General features: G+C 35.5%; 1 pseudogene across 1 annotated transcript in view; it reads left to right on the top strand.

Annotated features, from left to right (window-relative positions):
• Positions 1-14,460, top strand: part of LOC306639149 (olfactory receptor 4C16-like) — a 469,263-nt pseudogene extending 454,803 nt beyond the window's left edge. The window contains exon 2 of the transcript in view: positions 14,337-14,460. The product of the transcript in view is annotated as an olfactory receptor 4C16-like (transcript). The remainder of the gene's footprint in view (positions 1-14,336) is intronic.
• The last annotated feature ends 2,877 nt before the right edge of the window (positions 14,461-17,337 follow it).

Here is a 17,337-nt window from a genome sequence, read left to right as displayed (position 1 = left end):
ATATTGGCAATATTTTATTTCTTGGAATGGGTAGATTAGATTTTTATTTCATTTAATAAAGTATATAAAGCAATATTATTGTCTTTCTTTAAAAAAATGATCAAATGATTTGGAAATAGATGAATTCTACTTTTGAAATTGTATTATAGGAGCTGGTTTCTTCTGCTCTTTTCCATGTTGGCTTCCTTCTCTTTGATTCTCCATTTATGGTGAGATTGACAGCAGCACTGGCCTTGAACTCTCAGGAATTCTAATAGGAAAAAGTGTGGTGTTTTCAGGGATGTAGAGAAAAGTGTTGCCTTTGCACTTGCTTGCCAACAGATACCTGAGCCAATCATTAAAATCTGAGGAACATGTTTTCTGATCAAACAGGTATGAGTCATATTTTCACACTTGGGAAATTACTGTGCCCAGATCTTATGAACCAAAACACAGAAGAGATGTGATTACTTGAAGGAAAATCAGAATTCAGTTACTCAAAGATGACAGACTCATGTCAGATATGATCAGAGTCTACTAAAACAGTTTTCACAATCTGGGTTTTGTACCCTATGACACAGATTAGACACATCTGCAGAAGTGTTTATGTATTGTGCATAAAATGGTAAATGTCCACCAAATATTGAGTAATGCCTTTATTGATACTGTGTTCCACATTATATCAGGAAAATGATTGCAGCCTGCTCTGGACAGCCTGGTCTCTTCAATGTTTCATCTACTATCTCCTTGTGCTGTTGACTATAAGTGTTAAATCACAGATGGAAAGGAAATTTGAAGAAGTATTTGGTGTGTTTCAGCACCTGACCACATCTTTATGTGCTGTCCTTCTAAATGAGTGGTTTAATATTAATCCAAAGTCTTCTACTTATTTAAAGTAGCATCGTAGAGGTAATTCATCAGAAAAAAGTATAAAATATTACTCAAGATTTCTTTCAATGTGTTTTATTTGCTCATTCACTTAACTGATGAAGTGCATACTATATATTTGCAAGCATGTGTGTATGTATACACACAAACACACACACATACACACATATACCACATACTCACTTTATTTTCAGTGTTGGCAATAGAACCCAGGGACTCACCCAAGCTAGGCAATTGCTCTACCACAGATTTATAATCTAGTCCTATTTTTTTGTTATTTTTAACAATGGTAGTTATGGTGAAGATAAAAACTCATGAGTGTTACCTTCAATAAGTATTTGGAGTGTATAGAACTTTTTAAGATTCTGAGAAAAAGAAATAAAAATTGTTTGCTCATTTCTATTCTTATGCAAAAAAAAAAAATATTTGTTAGTCATTGATCATCTCAATCAATATTTGTGTGTGACTGGGCTTTAGATACCAGAACTTATGATTGTAAGGAAAGAGGTAGAACTGGGAATTTAAATGGAGGAAGTTACATTCTAAAAATGAATTGAAAATATTGTTTTAAAAGATAAAACAACACCAGAAACTAAATACGAAATATTGCAAGGGCACTAGGGAGCTAGAGTAGTGTGTTTCCTAATGCAGAGAAAGGTAATTAGGGCAGTCATTTCTTGGTGACCCAATGTTTCTGTACCAGTGACACTATCCATTCTTCTTCCTGTGCTCTTCACATTCTCCACTATCCATTTATACTTTTCTTCTTTTTTCCTGGAACTACCATGTGCCTGAGGAAGCTGACACCTTCTCATCCTTGTTTCCACCCAGTTATTGTGTATAAGGAAGGTTGTCTTGATATTCTCATAGGCTAAATAAACAAACCAAAAGTTAAATGTATCACCTCCAGGATGTTTAACACAGGAAGAGAATCTTTAGGGAAATAGTGCTAAGGTGATAATACTATTCATTCTTATGTGTTAAAATATTCCCTCTGGAAGTCAGAAATAGCTTTTTTTCATGATCCTTTGGGAAAGCTGTTATAAAAAAGAGATGAACAGATAAGGCAAATGCAGAGTTCCCTAACAAGTAAAGGAGAGATTATTCCCACGTTTGTGGCTCACAGATGGATCATTGCATGTTAATCCAATGTATTTTAAATAGATTTCTTGTGAATAAGCTACTCCTATATCCTCTGAAAAAGGAACAGAAAAAAAACACAACATTTTAAAGATTTATTGTTGTTATAGAAAATTGAGTGAAATTTAATATTTGAAGTAAAGCAAACTTTTTAATTCAACAAACACTTAGTGAACCTAGGTATGTGAAAATCTGCCCTTGTTATATGGGAAGAGGAGAGCTTCTCTCTTTAAGTTTTCACCCTTTCTTGAGATGGCAGACTTTGGAAAAGTTTCAAAACTTCATGTAAGTTGGATGAGAAGGTAAGTTTCACCAAGAGCTATGGGAACCAGAAACTTAGATTGTGTCTAAAAATAGAGAAAAGGCTCATAGAGAATAGTGGCCTTGTCAAAACTTCTGGAGAATGCTAACTTTTATATCTCCAAGTGACATATATGAGTAGAATAATACATATTACAGTAGAGAATTACTAATTTTTGCATGTTTCTAAAATGATATAAAAATGTAACTTGCAATTGATGTACACCTGAGATTTAGTTTAAGAAACTGAATAATAATTTTTCAGATAAAATTCAGATAAAATATGACAATGAGGAAACTAAAAACTGCATTATGACATATAATGAAGATGAAAGATAACATGGGTAGAGGGTGTTACTGAAAATATTTTGGATATAAATCTTCTCTTTCATGAAATATCTGTCCATTTGTGTCCTTAGTGTTCCACAATGTTCCTTCTTTCTTTCAAGGAAGTTTCAGAAAGAATAATGGTGAAATATTTATTTCATGACCTTGGGGAAATGGGATCTAGAAAGGATAGGTAGTGAATATGGAATTTATGACAACCTTTTGGTTTTCGATCCAGGCTGTTTCCCAGGGCCTCTCTGATGGGCAGCAAGAATCATGAGGCTAAATTGCATACAGTGAGAAGCTCAAGGAGGGTCAACTATATCATACTTCAAGCTTTTCAGGGTAAAAGAATTGGGACTGCCAGTTTATATTCCCAGGAAAAGGTAACTTCCACAAAGAGAGAGGGATTTTTCCAAAGATAGAAGTCTAGTGTAATTGGCTTTGGAAGGGTTGGATTCTTTAAGAGAGAGTCCTTATGGAAAGCATTCTTTCTTGCTGAGTCCTCTGTAAGCAACCTAGAGACATTGCAGGAACTCTGACACTATCTTCCACCCTTGTCTAGTCCCCACCTTTTTTTGGTTATTCTTCTTTCAGCTCTTCTCCATTACCTACAACTCCCGCATATTGTGTTTTTACTATTGGTTTGACCAATGCAGCCATCCTAAAGCTGCCTCATCTTGTTTGAAATGTTGAGGTACATGTAGTAGTTACTGGAAGATGTGCTATGATACTGGAACTCTCTTGTCTTCAGTCATTGTTATCTATTTTTCTGTTTGATTCCTTTGGAAATCTGATGAAAGGTGTTAACACTCCTCTGGGAAAAAAAGAAACACACACACACATAGAGGTCATACACATAGACATAATCATGGGTTAGTAGCTAGAATATACAAAAATGTCAAGATTCTTCTTGCGTCCCTTAAAGGTCAAAGATTCATGTTTTCTTCAAGAAATGCTTAAGTGGATCATATACAGGGGGAAGACTTCCAGTGTCTTTGACACAGCATGGGGCCAATGAAGATCACACATAATTTATTCCAGGCCATGGAGCTAATTCCCAATTCATATAAAATCAATCTCACTATAAATAAATAACAGAAAGATCAGTAAGAGTAGAGAAGGGAACATGGGGGTCGGAGGAAAAGAGGGTGCATTATGCAGGGTTCTATAGAGGACCAGAATCAATAGAAAGTACAATTATTAAAAGGGGATTTAGGGATTCCATGATGGCAGACTAGAGGGAGGCTGCATTCCTTTTCACTCCAAAATTCCAGTTTCAAGCAGAGGATATCTGTTTCTTGGTAAGGCAGTTTTTGCTGCTTATTGATCCCTTGCTGTTTATCCAATTTGTCTGCTGTGATCACCTGCAGTCTGCCAACATATTGATGCATTTTTTGAGTGCAGATTGCTCACTGTCAGGTGCCTATCATCTGCCATTTGCCTGCCTCTCGCTTGTCCATCACCTGCCTTACACCTATCCATCACCCAACACACAAGGTTCACCTCCCGATCGCCCAAAAACAGTCAGGAAACTGACTGCCAACTGCCAGTGGAGCAACAACTGCCTGCTGCTGCCTGGAAGTTCACTGTTACAGTACCAGCAGGTTTGATTACACTTGGCTGCTGCCATTTTGAGACAACAGCCAGGCCCCGTAGGGACCCCTGCCCGGACTGACTGAGCCCTGTCTCCAGGAGCCCTCAGCCCAACCGATCACTCCCTGCCTCTGGGGCTCTCACATCGACTGACTGCTCCCTGCTGACAGGACCCCCAGACCAACTAAATGCACCCTATCACTGGGACCCCAGACCAACTGATTGCACCCAGCCTCCAGGATCCCGCAACCACACCAAACACACCTGACCTCCAGGACCCCTGCCTGACCAATGGCATCCCTCTTTCAAGACCTCCTGAGGACCACGGGCACACCCTGAACTGCAGCTCCCCATTTGTCAACACATTTCGAAGCCAGAGCAGCCATCTTGGATAATCCTTGAAGCGGTAGCTCTGATCTTTAGGTGGGGCAAAACCCATCCTGAGAAGCCTGCTGGAGGCTTGAAAGCTCATTGTCAGGTACTTCTTATGCATCAGGCTACTGAACTCTGGGAGGTTTAATTACTATATGACTGTTACACTGTAGATTTTCTTTCTTCTCCTTATTGAAAAATTTTAAGATTTTATTTCTTTAATTTTCTTGCTCTCTTTTCCTTTTGTTTACCTGTTCCCTCAGAGTCTCTTTCTCCCTATTTGCATGCTAACATACAGTTTCATTTGATTACACTCTCACACTTTCTATTTTCTAGAACTTCTGTATATTCTTTTCTTATCCCATTAACAGCCACATTCTATATCCCTCTGCATCCTCTTTGACCTCCATTTGAAACTGAGACCTTATTGTAAATTTGTTTGTTTTACTGAAGATAAAATTTGAACTCATTCTGTTTATAATGAAAATTTTGTTATTGTCCTCATAGGGACTATTTGGTCTAGGATCGCATAGTGTCTGAATTGGGCACTGCTAATATTGGTCTCCCATTAAAGAAAGGGTTTTGGAAACCTATAGGGCCACTGTAAGCCTATGGGGGGAAATCTGTAATACTCCATATCTGCACTGCTAGAGGGGAAGATACATGAACAACATGAAAAAACAAGGGAAGAAAATGATCCAAACAAATCTAGATTCTATATTAATAGAATCCAATGACAGTATGTTAGAAGAAATGTCAGAAAAGGACTTCAGATTATGCATGTTTAAGATGATTCTCAAAGCAAAGGATGAGATAAGACAGCAAATGCAGGCAATGAATAATACCAATAAGCTGAAAGAGCAACTGCAGGAAGCAAAAGATCATTTCAACAAAGAGATAGAGCTTCTTAAAAAAAAAAAAAAAAAGACAAATGGAAATCATTGAAATGAAAATCTTTGAAATGAAGGAAACAATAAGCCAAATAAAAACTCAATGGAAAGCATCACCAAAAGACTAGACCACTTGGAAGACAGAACTCAGACAATGAAGACAAAATATTTAATCTTGAAAATAAAGTTGCCCAAACAGAGAAGATGGTAAGAAACCATGAACAGAATCTCCAAGAACTATGGGATGTCATGAAAAGACCAAATTTAAGAATTATTGGGATTGAGGAAGGCACAGAGATACAAACCAAAGGAATGAACAAGCTATTCAATGAAATAATATCAGAAAATTTTCCAAACCTGAAGAATGAACTGGAAAATCAAATGCAAGAGGCTTACAGAACACCAGATGCACAAAATCACAACAGATCCACACCAAGGCACATTATAATGAAAATGACTAACATTCAAAATAAAGAAAGGATTTTGAAGACCGTGAGAGAAAAGCATCAGATTAAATATAGTGGGAGAACAATACAGATAGCAGCCAACTTCTCAACCAAGACTGTAAAACATAGAAGAGCCTGGAACACTGTATTTCAAACTCTGAAAGAACATGGTTGCCAACAAAGAATCCTATATCCAGCAAAACAAACCTTCAGATTTGAAGAGGAAATAAAATCCTTCCATGATAAGCAAAAGTTAAAAGAATTTACAAAGAGAAAGCCTGTGCTACAGACTTTCCTCAACAAAATATTCCATGAGGATAAAATGAAAAATAACAATGGAGGTCAGCAAAGGGAGGAACTACCTTAGAGAAAAACCACTCAAAGGAGAAACCAAGCCAACTTAAAAACCAAAAATAAGCCCAAATGACTGGGAATACAAATCATATCTCAATAATAACCCTGAACGTTAATGGCCTAAACTCATCAATCAAAAGACATAGAATGGCAGAATGGATTAAAAAGAAAGATCCAACAATATGCTGCCTGCAAGAGACTCATCTCATAGAAAAAGACATACACAGACAAAAGGTGAAAGGATGGGAAAAAACCTACCACGCACATGGACTCAGTAAAAAAGCAGGGGTTTCCATCCTTATTTCAGATAAAGTGGACTTCAAGCCAAAGTTAGTCAGAAGAGATAAAGATGAACATTTCATACTGTTTAAGGGAACCATAAATCAGGGAGACAACAATAGTAAACATTTACACCCCAAACAATGGTGCATCCCTGTACATCAAACAAATCCTTCTCAATTTCAGGAATCACATAGACCACAACATAATAATTCTGGGTGACTGTAATGCACTGCTGTCACCACTAGATAGATCTTCTGAACAAAAACCAACCAAGGAAACCATAGAACTAATAACACAATCAATAACATAGACATAATAGACATATATAGAATATTCCATCCATCAACGAGTGGATTCACTTTCTTCTCAGCAGCACATGGAATCTTCTCAAAAATAGACCATATGTTATGCCACGAAGCACCCCTTAGGAAATGCAAAAAAATAGAGATACTGCCTTTTGTACTATGGGATCATAATTGACTGAGTGTAGAAATCAATGACAAAATAAAAAACAGAAATTACTCCAACACCTGGAGACTAAATAATATGTTATTGAATGAAACATGGATAACAAAAAAAATCAGAGAGGAGATAAAAAATTTCTTAGAGCTCAATGAGAATGATGATACAACATATCAAAATTTCTGGGACACTATGAAAGTGGTACTAAGAGGAAAATTCATTGCATGGAGCAATTCCAGAAAAGAATGAAAAGTCAACAACTAAATGACCTCACATTGCAGCTCAAAGCCCGAGAAAAAGAAGAACAGAATAACAGCAAAAGTAGTAGAAGACAGGAAATAATTAAAATCAGAGCTGAAATCAATGAAATTGAAACAAAAGAAACTATTTAAAAAATTGACAAAACTAAAAGTTGGTTCTTTGAGAAAGTAAACAAAATAGAGAAACCCTTAGCCACACTAACAAAGAGAAGGAGACAGAAGACTCAAATTACTAAAATTCATGATGAAAAAGGAAATATCATGACAGACATCACTGAGACACAGAACATAATGAGAAGCTACTTTGAAAATCTGTATTCCAACAAAATAGAAACTACCGAAGACATTGACAAATTTCTAGAGACATATGCTGCTCCCAACTGAACCAGGAGGACATACACAATTTAAACAGATCAATATCAAGCAATGAAATAGAAGAAGCCATTAAAAATCTACCACCCAAGAAAAGCCCAGGACCAGATGGATTCTCAGCTGAGTTCTACAAGACCTTCAAAGAATAACTCATTCCAATACTTCTCAAAGTATTCCAGGAAATACAAAAGGAAGGTACCCTACCAAACTCATTCTATGAAGCTAATATCACCTTCATACCCAAACCAGGAAAAGAAACATCAAGGAAAGAAAATTTTAGATCAATATCCTTGATGAATATAGATGCAAAGATCCTTAACAAAATATTGGCAAAACGTATACAAAAACATATTAAGAAAATTGTGCACCACGATCAAGTGGGGTTCATCCCTGGAATGCAAGGATGGTTTAACATCTGTAAATCAATAAACGTAATCCATCATGTCAATAGACTTAAGGATAAGAATCATATGATTATTTCAATTGACAGCGAAAAAGCATTCAACAAAATACAACACCCCTTCATGCTCAAAACACTAGAAAAATAGGTATAGTAGGAACACACCTGAACATTGTAAAATCTATTTATGCTAAGCCCATGGCCAACATCATTCTTAATGGAGAACAACTGAAACCATTCCCTTTAAAAAGAGGAACAAGACACGGATGTCTTCTTTCACCACTTCTATTCAATATTGTCCTCAAAGCTCTAGCCAGAGTAATTAGGCAGACAAAAGAAATTAAAGGCATATGAATAGGACAAGAGGAAATTAAGCTATCACTATTTGCTGATGACATGATTCTATATTTAGAGAATCCAGAAACCTCCTCCAGAACACTTCTAGACCTCATCAATGAATTCAGAGAAATAGCAGGCTATATAATCAACACGCATAAAACTAAAGCATTTTTATATGCAAGTGATGAAACAGCTGAAATGGAAATGAGGAAAACAACTCCATTTGCAATGGCCTCAAAAAAAAAAAAAAAAAAAAAAAACTTGAGAATCAATCTAACCAAAGAGGTAAAATATCTCTTCAATGAAAACTACAAAACATTGAACAAAGACATTGAGGAAGACTTTAAAAGATGGAAAGATCTCCCATGTTCTTGGATAGGCAGAATTAATATTGTCAAAATGGTCATTCTACCAAAAGTGCTATACAGATTTAATGCAATTCCAATTAAAATCCCAATGACATACCTTACAGAAATAGAGCAAGCAATTGTGAAATTCTTCTGGAAGAATAAGAAACCCAGAATAGCTAAAGCAATCCTTAGCAGGAAGAATGAAAAAGGGGGTATCACAATACCAGAAGTTCAACTGTGCTACAAAGAAATAGTAACAAAAATGGCATGGTATTGGCACCAAAATAGATAGGTAGATCAGAGGTACAGAATAGAGGACACGGACAGAAACCCAAAGAAATACAATTTTCTAATACTAGACAAAGGTGCCAAAAATATGCAATGGAGAAAAGAAAGCCTCTTCAACAAATGGTGCTGGGAAAACTGGAAATCTATATGCAACAGAATGAAACTAAACCCCTATCTCTCACCCTGCACAAAACTCAACTCACAATGGATCATGGACCTTGAAATCAGACCAGAGACCCTGTATCTTACAGAAGAAAAAGTAGGTCCAAATCTTCAACTTGTTGGCTTAGGAAAAGACTTCCTTAACAGGACTCCCATAGCACAAGAAATAAAAGCAAAAATCAATAACTGGGATAGATGCAAACTAAATAGCTTTCTCTCAGTAAAGGAAACTATCAGCAATGCGAAGAGAGAGCCTACAGAGTGGGAGAATATCTTTGCCATTCATACTTTTGTTAGAGCACTAATTTCCAGAATATATAACGAACTCAAAAAACTCTACCTGAAGAATACAATAACCCAATCAACAAATGGGCTAAGGATATGAACAGACGCTTCACAAAAGAAGTTCTCCAAGCAATCAACAAACATATGAAAAACTGTTCACCGTATTTAGTAATAAGAGAAATGCAAATCAAAACTAACTTAAGATTCCATCTCACCCCAATTAGAATGGCGATTATCAAGAATACAAGCAACAACAGGTGTTGTCGAAGATTTGGGGAAAAAGGTACACTCATACATTGCTGGTGGGACTGCAAATTAGTGCAGCCACTCTGGAAAGCAGTGTGGAGATTCCTTAGAAAACTTGAAATGGACCCACCATTTGACCGAGCTATCCCACTTCTAGGCCTATACCCAAAGGACTTAAAATCAGCATACTATAGAGATACAGCCACATCATTGTTCATAGCTGCCCAATTCACAGTAGCCAGACTGTGCAAACAACCTAGATGTCCTTCAATTGATGAATGGATAAAGAAACTGTGGTATATGTATACAATGGAATATTACTCAGTGATAAAGAATAATAAAATTATGGTATTTGTAGGCAAATGGATGAAATTGGAGAATATCATGCTAAGTGAGAAAAGCCAATCTCAAAAATCCAAAAGATGAGTGATCTTACTGATAAGCAGATGTTGACACATAATGGGGGGTTAGAGGTGGGCAAAAATGGAGGAAGGACTGTATAGAGTGAAAAGAAGGGTGGGAAAGTGTTCGGGGGAAGGAAAAAAATAACAGAATGAATCGAACATCATTACTCTATGTAAATGAATGAATATGCAAATGGTATGCTGTTATTCCATGTACAAACAGAAATAACTTGTATCCCATTTGTTTACAATAAAAATAAATTTAAAAAAGGGGGGGCGGGATTTACTAGATTGGCTTACATGACCAGATGCTGGATAGTCCACAATGACTGTCTGCAGGATGAAGAGCTGGAAGACCCAGTAGTTGCACAGTCCAAGAGGTGAACACTCCAGAATAAGAGGGATCAACAGTGCTACCCTAGTTCGAAACCAAGGCTTCTGGAAAATACCTGGAGTATCACTGGCAGAGTCTGCTTTGGATGAGTGAAGAAGCAAGAATCGGATATCCTTAGCTATTCCACAAAGTATTCAAGAACCTGTTCAAGAAGAGTCAAAGTTTGCATCTGCACCTTCCTCCTTTTTCTTCCAACTTTTATTCCATCCAAGCCACCATCCTATTGGGTGGTGTTGCCAACACTTAGGGAGGGTCTCCACTTCAGTTCACTATCCCACATTCCAGTCATCCCTAGACACACCCTCACAGACACACTCAGAAGCCTCTTAATTATTGACATCTCTTAATCCAATTGAGTTGCCATTCAAATTAACTATTACAGAGGAGAAGGGGAAATACTGGGAACCGAATTAGAACAAATCATATTCCATGCTTTTATAAATATATCATAGTATATTCTATTGTCTTATATAAGACGAACCAATAAAAATTAAAATAAAAAATGTATCTTGTTAGTTAAAAAAATCAATATCAGTTTTGTTTTTGTTTTGTTTTGGGTTCTATTCCTGGTTTTGTAAATAAAGAACACAGTAGTCACTTTACTATATATGATATATAAAAGACCTCTGCAAATTAATCATGGTTTATAATCTGACTAGCACCAAAATAACCAGATAAATACTACTTCATTTTAAGAGATAATGGACAATGATTCCTCTTTAAAAACTAACTTACTTACTAAACCACTGCATTGTTTAAAGTATTGGGTTTGGTTCTATGAAGAATAAAAACCTTAGAATTCATAGTTTTCCAAGATTCTAATTCAGGAAGGAAAAGAAGTAGAAGTACACACAAAATTACATGTAAGCATAGTGAGTAAAATTATTAGATAAACCCTGAAGAAAGGCTTTAGAGAGCAACAGATCAATATTATTTTATTTCATTTTATTATTATGTCAAATAATAGTTATAGCCATGTATTGAAGTGTTCTTGGCAGCTGGGTCCTGAAGTTTTGAGACAGTCAAAATAACTGGAAATGTAAAATCATTCTAGAAATGAAAGAGACCAATGATTAAACATTTTAATAAAGAACCATAATTTACGATATATTAGAAATCAACATCAGTTTATTAATTTATCTTAAAGTCTGCATTAGATTGTTAATTTATCTTAAAATATGTGGTCAAATACATAAAAAAAACCTTGTTGTATCAATCTAATAGGATTGATAACTAACCAAAATTATACAGTTAAAGGAAGGGCTTAATCATGAACTATTGAAGGGGAAAATCCTTTGATATTATCTGGCCTCCGATGACTACCACTTGTATGAGTACAATTACTTCATGAGAGATGGTTCTTATAAATCAATAAAAGAGAATGATATTATTTCATTATTTAGTTGTCAAGACTCATTTTCCTTACAGTTTAAGATTCTTGACAAAGATCACACATTTTAAAAATAATTTATTTTATTTGTGTTCTTGGCAGCATAAAGTAAATAACTTGATGAGACATTTTCTTAAATGCTTTTAATTTGGAAGAAGAATGATAAATTTCAAACCAATTGAGGGGAAAAAATATTTACTACAGAAAAGGGGAGATCCACATTTGAATGGAAGTTAGTATCTATTACAGTTACCAGGTTCTGCACTTAAGACTGTCTAATGGCTCTAAACACAATGTAATAAATTCATGGACAGGGCTAGGAAGATCATCATTGGATAGGTAAAGATTCCATAATGTATTAAATATAGCATGTTTCAGTTTGTAGGTTTAATTCTATGCTGGGTCCTTTGTGATAATATCATCCTGACAAGAGAGATCTAGAAAAAATGTAGCCTATGATGACATGCTCCAAAATTCTAAAAAGTAAAATATTCATTGAAGAAACAATCTTTCAAAGTTGAGTATGATCATGAATTTTCCCAGGAGAGAAAATAAATTGAATAAAAAAAAAATCAGTTACTATCGATTCCACATCCCTCTTTTGTAAAGCTCTATCTACTTTCCTCATCTGAACCTTTGCTCTGTCCTGAGAATGTGGCATTTTCATGCATCTGAATAGTAAAAATCACAGGATGTTACAAGCATGATCTGGTCCTACACCAGCTTCCTGATGACATCCCTACAAATTACCCTGGAACATAAGTACTTGAATCATGAAAATATCAACTACTGAATGGTATAATATAGCCCCTTCAATTTAGTGTAATCTCAGAGACTCAGAGTTTCTATGGGGAGTTTTACAGAAATTAGAAGATTGCTAGAATTGGAATATGTGTGTTAGATATTGCTATAAAAAACATTAATTTTGTCCATTAGTATATATCACATGCAAAATGTCATAAAGGGATTTCAGGGCAGCATCAGATTTTTTAGAGATTATCATTGTTTCATATTTCTCTTTTCACAATTCCATACTTGGGACAGAATATAGCATTTTATATGTTTTTAAAAATATATTTGAATCAATGTGTATAATTCATATGTCATGTATAAATATAAATAGAGATAAGACATTTTATGTAATAGAGATTCAGTAACTTTATATCTACACCGTGAACCTACAGGGACAGTCAAATATATCCTAAATGTAGAGTAATACACCATGGACACTCAAGATTTATTAAACATGAAAAAATAAAGGAAATAGTAAAAGGAATTGTATGTCTTACTTTTCTATTCATTTTATGGGCAGAAATGTTCACAAAAAACTAACAAGTGCTTATGTTTGAAGAATACTATAGGAGTGTATCATGCTAATAGCTTATTGCAGACCAATAATGACCTTATGAATACTCATCAAAATTTGAAGAACAAAGTATTGAGGTAAATTTTTAATAAACCACAGCTAGAATGTGTCTGATGAAGAATATTCATTTTTACTTAGGATATTCCAAAACATTTTGTAGCACAAGGTAAATTAAATCCTTTATTTTCAGGAATAAACCATCTCATACTCTCCCCTTAGTTTTATTCATGAAATCATGCAGCTGAATAATAACATGACTGAATTATTTATGCTTAGGTTGACACAGGATCCTGTTAGGAAGAAAATACTCTTTGTAATATTTTTGATTTTCTACTTGGGGAGGTTTCTGAATAACTTGATAATTATTACCACCATCAAGACCTGTTGGGCTCTTGGCAACCTGATGTACTTCTTCCTTTTCTATTTATCCATATCTGATACATGCTTGTCTAATTCCATAGCCCTTAGAGTGATGACGGATGTCCTTTCAAAGAGAACCACTATTTCTTTCAGTGAGTGCATGGTCAAAGTTTTTTCATGTCATTATTTTGACTGCCTGGAGATTATCCTCATTCTCATGGCCATTGACAGCTATGTGGCCATCTGTAAGCCCCTGCACTACATGAGGATCATGAACTGTTGGTCTATAGTCTGTTGATTGCTGTGGCCTGGGTGGCATCCTGTGTGCATTCCTTACCTTAGATTGTTCTTGCCCTGTGTTCACCTTTCTGTGGTCCCAATGTGATCAACTACCATTTCTGTGACTTGGGACCCTTGTTGAAGCTCGCCTGTGCAGAGACATATGTGACCAACCTATTTCTGCTTTCCAACAGTGGTGTCATTTTTACAGTGAGTTTTATTGTGCTGATGAACTCCTATGTCATCATCTTGGATTCTCTGAGAAACCACAGTGCAGAAGGGAGGAGAAAAGAAAAGCCCTCTCCACCTGCTTCCCTCACATCACTGTGTTCATCTTATTCTTTGACTCTTGCATGTATATATACATGTGGCCTGCAACCACTTTCTCCGTGGATAAGATTATAGCTGGTTTTATACCATTGGAACACCTTTGCTCAATCATCTGATTTGCACACTGAGGGATACAGAAGTGAAAAACTCCATGAAGAATTTTTGGAGCAAGAAATTGATCTCAGATGACATGAGATGAATGAAGGTTTGAAAACCTTTTTCATTTTTTGATGTAGAAGTCAATAAATAATATTACTTTCTTATTATGCATATAGTATAATCCTTTATTGGGATGTGAAGTTTAGTTCCTTCAAGAAAATAGGCAATACACACGTATACACTGGTTAGTAAGAAGCTGTTTTAATGTAGCAGAAGAGACAGCAATTGGTACAAATATTTGTGTAAAGCCCCTGTTATTTTTTCCTGCTGTGTGTCTCCATCTCTCCATCTTTGTAGTAACACTCAGTCTTTGGTTCAATCTAGTGTTTTCATGCCCTTCCTCATGTAGACTTCTGGTGTTTTCTACTGTCTGCATCCAGAGCCCAAAATTTCTCTCTTTCAAATGATTTTCCTTTCTTTGACATTATTTTCTCATCATTTTTCATTATGGACCTTCAATTTGTTTGTTCTTCTTCATTTAGAAGAAAGTACTAGATTCCACTGTCTGTGTGTGTGTGTGTACTCATGCATGTGTGTGTCTCAATTCTTGTGATTATATTCTAAATAGTTATTATGTATTTACTGCTGGAATAGTGACAGAAAAGTTAGAGAAAATTCATTGTCCTGGAACAATCTTTTAATTTTAGCATGTCTTCCACTGGGGTTGTACTCATTTTTTAAATATATATGTGTGTGTGTGTATATATATATATATATACATATATATATGTATATATATATATATAGTAAATTTGCTTTTTACTCCTAATTTCATATCTTTGAATTTTGGGGGAACATTAATGCTTTTCTTGAATCATGACAACTACAGTAATTTGTTCCTAATAAAAAACTATTATTATTGTAGCATGAAGGCCCAAATTAAGATAAAGATATTGATGTAGCCTACAGTTAAATAGTGCAAGCAGTGAGGATAGAAAATTTGAAAATATTAACAGATTACATATAAACACAATAAGAATATTTCTATTATTCAAACAAAAAAAAGTAGTTACACTGTTGATACTACGTTAGGGAGTTTTCAATACAACCAGAAGAGAGGAACTCGAGCAGGGAAAGAGATATTTGGTTCAAAGACACATTTCTGCAGTGGAGATGGATGTAACTCTGTCATGATCCACCAATGTCACCTTTCACAATTGCATGATCACTCATGTTGCTTCAGCTTTCTGTTTGCTTCCTTGTTTGTATTTTTTATCCATAAAGGAAATTAGCTTGTGCATTTTTGTTTATTTAGGACTTACATTTCTTTTTATAAATTGCTACATTATATTATGAGTACTAAATATGATCAATTTTACAGTACCAGGAACTTAAGAATGTTTTGACATGACAAATTTATCTGTTTCTCTGTGTGGGAGTGCAAAAGGTGTGGATTCCACAATGTGAAAAGCTGTGGATCCCATGATGAGCTATAGAGACATGTATGCATCCCTTTTTTCTTCATATTCTATGGATTTTAGGGTAAAATTTCCGAGGGGTATTAATGCTCCCAGTCACTCACTTGATAGTCTTCATTTTCACCAAGATAGAATCTTAGGTTCTGTAAAGAACGTTCCTTCCCAGGAACGTTCCTTCCCAGTGGAAATCACTGTAGTTGTGCTCTCATCCAAGTGAAACAACCGAAATAGAAGTTTGATGTTCTGGCTGAGATACTTGATTCTGATTAGTGTGAATAGCCAGAGTTGCTAGCTTAGATTAGAACAGGAATCACTCTGTTAAAAATACAAAGAATTCAGTGGATTGTTTTACACCTGTGCAAACAACAGAAAATGTCACTTTAGGTGAATAATTGCAAAAAAGATAATTCAGGGACTGATCTCTTATAGATGAACTTTATAGTTATCCATCAAGGTTCAAAGCTCAAACAACGAAAGTGCTGGCAAAGGATAAAGGAGCAATCTACAGAGGATTGTGCAAAAGAGAGACGTTCCATATCAGTTATGGTTCTGAGAATTGCTGCAAATATAGGAAATGCATTTTATTTCATTTAGTACATGCAAGGCTCAACTAAAAATGTACATGGTAGACCACTGGGTACTTTCCTCTCTGCTCCTGGGATGTCAGCAGCCAGAGCACATCATGACCTTTGGGTGGGACTGCAGATTAGTACAACCACTGTGGGAAGCAGTGTAGAGATAATGCAAAAGACTGGAAATAAAACCACCATGTGATTCAACTATCCCACTCCTCAGTATTTATTCAAAAAAACTGAAATCAGTATGCCATAGTGATACTGCCACACCAATGTTTGTAGCAGCACAACTCACTATGACCAAGATGTGAAAACAGACCAGGTGCCCCTGAATTAAAACATAGATTTTAAAAATGTGGTATATTTACACAATGTAACTTCACTTGGTCATAAAGAAGAATGAAATTATGGTATCTTCTCGTAAGTGGATGGAACTGGGGAACATCATGGTAAGTGTAAAAAGTCAGACTCTGAAAGTAAGGCATTGAATGTTTTCTTTTAAACTAGAAATCTAGACCAATATAAGATTATAAGTAGGGAGACCCATGAAAACAGAAGGAGATAAGTGGACCAGGGGAAGAGTAAGGGGAAGAGAGGAAGTACAGGAAAAGAGAGGAATGTTGGAATCAAATTGCCCAAATTAGGCTACATATGTAGTGAATTTTGTACACACACACACACACACACACACACACACACACACACACACATAGATATATAGCACTAAATTTAAAAATCTACAAATGAATAGACTAGTAGAGGAAGTGGAATAGGGAAATGAAATACTGGGAACTGATGTGGAACAAATTAAATTCCATGCTTTTATGATTATGACAAAATGAACTCCAATATAACCATAGTGCACTAATGACAACATGAACATAAATATTTATATTACTTGTTACTTTGCCATCATGAAATAAT

Source organism: Sciurus vulgaris (genome assembly GCF_902686455.1).
Source record: "Sciurus vulgaris genome assembly, chromosome: 11".
NCBI lineage: Eukaryota > Metazoa > Chordata > Mammalia > Rodentia > Sciuridae > Sciurus > Sciurus vulgaris.
This window is presented reverse-complemented; position numbering and strand designations above follow the sequence as displayed.